Here is a 3,720-nt window from a genome sequence, read left to right on the forward strand (position 1 = left end):
TATCTGATGACAAGAAGGAGTCTTTTGGATTGCTGCCTATTTTCTGCTCTTCTAATGGTGACAAAGAGTTACAAATCATTTTGCAGTTTTCCTGGGATTTTGCCTCAGAGATAATCATTTCAACAAGGCTTAGAATGAAAGTAAAAAGGAAGAAAATTTCACATTGGCCCAAATCTATGACTCCCATTGTGATTCTATGGAGAATTAGACTCTCATGGAAGAGTTGATTTCACTTAGAATCCAAGAAATTCACATTCCAAGTACAAAGAGGTGTGTCTAGCCCCCTGAACCCTCAAGAAACAATATCCCTTTTACTCTGAAATTTCACCATTACCTTATATTTTTGTTTTGCCTTTCATTAATATCCAATAATCTTGGTAATAGATATCTGTCATTTGGGTCTCTCAGTACCTAATCTCTTACCCTGATAGTACCCTAATCACCTTTTGTGGAACAACTTTCTGCCATGTTGTGTGTAGTCTACATGGCATAGTAAAACTGATTGCCCAACTTTACACACCTGAAGCTTCAGTATAGTCAGGTGGTTATCAAAGCCAATGAGACAGCTTCTCCCAAGTCACTGAATCTTAGGCAAGAAATAAAAACCATAAGAAGCCATTTAAAACTGTCATTGTGCCAGTGTTGCCCAATCAGACTCTTCCAGCTTTGAGGCCATCTCTTCACTTTACAGAGGCACCTTGGATCTTGCCTGGTTTCAAGACTGGTCCTTTGGGCTTTCCATCCTTTCTTGACATTCCTGAATCCTTCTAAAATATTCCCCCTTTTGAAAAAGTTAACCACATTCTAAAATTGATCATGGTTATGTTTGCACAGCTCTGTGAAGGTACTAAAAAACCACAGAATTGCACACTTTAAACAGATGAATTATTTGGTACAGGAGTTATATCTCAATAAAATTCTCCTTCACACACACACAAAATCAGAGAGAGTTGGATTCCATTGTTTAAAACATAATAAGATCTAACTGACATTTGACTCCTGTCAAAATACAAATATCTAACTGTAAAGGATTTCATATCTCATGTCTTTTTAACAGTGGGTTTACCAGGAAAAAGTATCAAGGCACTAGTTTTGATGTGTGTTGAACAAATTTAGCAAATACAGTGTCATTCCAAGAGATCAGGCAACAAGGAGGCACCTCATGGGAGGTGATTTTAGACATTTAGACTAGCATGAGGACATTGAATGGTGGGGATGTTGGAGAGAGTGGTGTGGAAATATGTTGTGGTAGTCCAAAACGAAAGGTACATTTTTTGGTCACTAGTCCCAAATCCAAATTAATCTTAAGTCATAAATCTAGTGCCAACTGTATTATGCTCCGACTGCAAATCATTTAGTATCTACTCTATTATTTCTATAAAAAGTGTAGGATTTGAAGATAAAGGATACAGATTGAAAATGCGTAACTAATAATTAAAACACATTGCAAATCCCGAGGTAAAAGCTTTCTATGTTTTATTTTATTTACAACTCACAAAACCTATGTACTTCAACTTAGAATATTTAGTGGTTTTCTCAAGTTTACAGAGCCAAGGTAAAGGAGATGATATTTAAACTTGTATCCATCTGATTCCCAAGGTCATTTTTTCTCTTAATGCCTCCCATTATGCTTGCTCTTTCAAGGTTCTAAAATAAAATTTTCATTCATAACTGAGGGCAAGAAGAACTAGATAATGACATATATAAATCCCTACTAATGAAATATCAATTTTTCAATTAAACCAATAGGATGATAAATGTTTTTTACTTTTTGACACATACATACCAAAAAATACACATTTTCTGGGAATATGAGAATAATTTAGTTTCTCCCTAGCTTACCTCAGCTTCATCTCTTCTTACCTGCACCCTATATATTCCTTACACCATGAGTTATTTACATTGAGTTTGCATATATTTTTGTCTCAGCTCAAAATACCCATCAGATGCCCCCAGTTGTGTTTAATCATTTCAAGAAAAATGTGTTCAGTTTAACCTTATTTTAACTAGACTCTCACAGTGGGTGACCCTAACACTGTCTACTCTTTTACAGACTTTTAACATATTCTGTGCCCACCTCCAACATGGAACATTTTAGTCTGTATTGTATTGGTGGCTTGCCTTTGTCTGCCACTAAAAGGCAAATTACTTAAGCCTACAAGCTGCATGTATTTGTCTTTAAACTTCAGCTTCTATCTGGTTGGTGCCTGGGACATATTAAGCACCTAATAAATGTCTGTTAATAAATTGAATAATTAATCATTCAGTGATTTGGAAAATGAAAACTTTTTTCCCCAAAGTCTAATAAACTCAGTTTGGTTTATGATAAGGTGTTTTGGTTAAACAAATAATCCATCTAAAATATTATCTATAACATAAATGTTACAATATCATAAAAAATAAAAATCTTACAAAACATAACTTCATTCCTCCTTAATAAAATAATTTTGGATGCTATGATAGTTGAAAACATCATAGGCCCTCATTGGTTGTCATCAGTAAGGATGTTTCAGCATCATTTAATAAAAAGGTCTTAGCAGGGTGTCAAATTCCAGGAAACTTACATAGTGGCATCATGTCAATTATTCTAAAAGTTGATCAAAAAATATTCCTAAACCTAGAAAAAAAAGTTTATTTTGGGAGAGCCTGTAGAGTTTCAGTAATTTTCTGAGTATCTTTATCTTCTGATACTGTCATCTTGTTAAACTGAACTTAAGTATGTCACCAATATTAAGGTTGTTCAAGGCAAAAGTTCATGCTTGGAGACTACACCAAGGATCTCCTGTCTATGTATTTCCAATTTTCTTGCCCTGTCTTTATTTTCCAAGCTCCAACTTGGGGTTTGAAATCCTAACTTAAAACCACATTTCCCCCACTCATATTTAACACCTTTCATTCTGTCCCTGGCACTTAATACTTCAGTAATCAGGAAAGGTTTTGATTCTAGTTCCTCCTTGACTTTTGGCTTTCCATATTGCCTTTACTGGGAATTCTATTCCAGATTCCACTGGACTTTCCCTTTTCCTGGATCATTGTTTAACTTGCTGCAGGGAGAGTGAGAGGATAGAGGAATTAGACAGGCAAAGCTTTGATAAGTGTTATTCCTCTTCGCCATCACAAATATGCAATAGAAATCCAGTGACTCTTAACCAATTTTGAATAACGAGCAATTAACAATGAACTTCACATGGGGAAAAGCTGTGCTCTCAGCATTTACAGAATTCTAACCCTGACTTTGAATATTTGTGTTTGTGCACAAGCATGACGGTTACCTTTAGTGTCTTAAGATCTTCTGTAAAATTTATTGTGCGAGTAAAGAGATTTCTTGAAGAAATAATTATCTAGATTTTCATTTATGAATAATTATAATTACATTTAAAAGGTTGCTATAGGCTGATTTTTTTTTTCTGTTTTATTTGGGGGAATACCAGAAAGTCTTGATGGAATTTTTAGTGCTTTTGTATGCATGTAATGCCATAAAATATTTATATATTGAATTATGTCATATGAACTAGACACATTCTAGCAGAAATTATGACTGTTATATGTCTGCCATAAAATCACAATCATGGGTGCCAGGGTGTTGAGGGTTTAGGGAGTCAAGTAGTCAAAGCAAGCATGAACTTCCATTTCTCAGTTTTCCCACATGCTTGTTCTTCAATCATTTCTTTCCTTTTTGTTTTTTAAGAGAGGCCATAGAAAGTATCAAATATCAAGAAA

Source organism: Macaca thibetana, chromosome 14 (genome assembly GCF_024542745.1).
Source record: "Macaca thibetana thibetana isolate TM-01 chromosome 14, ASM2454274v1, whole genome shotgun sequence".
NCBI lineage: Eukaryota > Metazoa > Chordata > Mammalia > Primates > Cercopithecidae > Macaca > Macaca thibetana.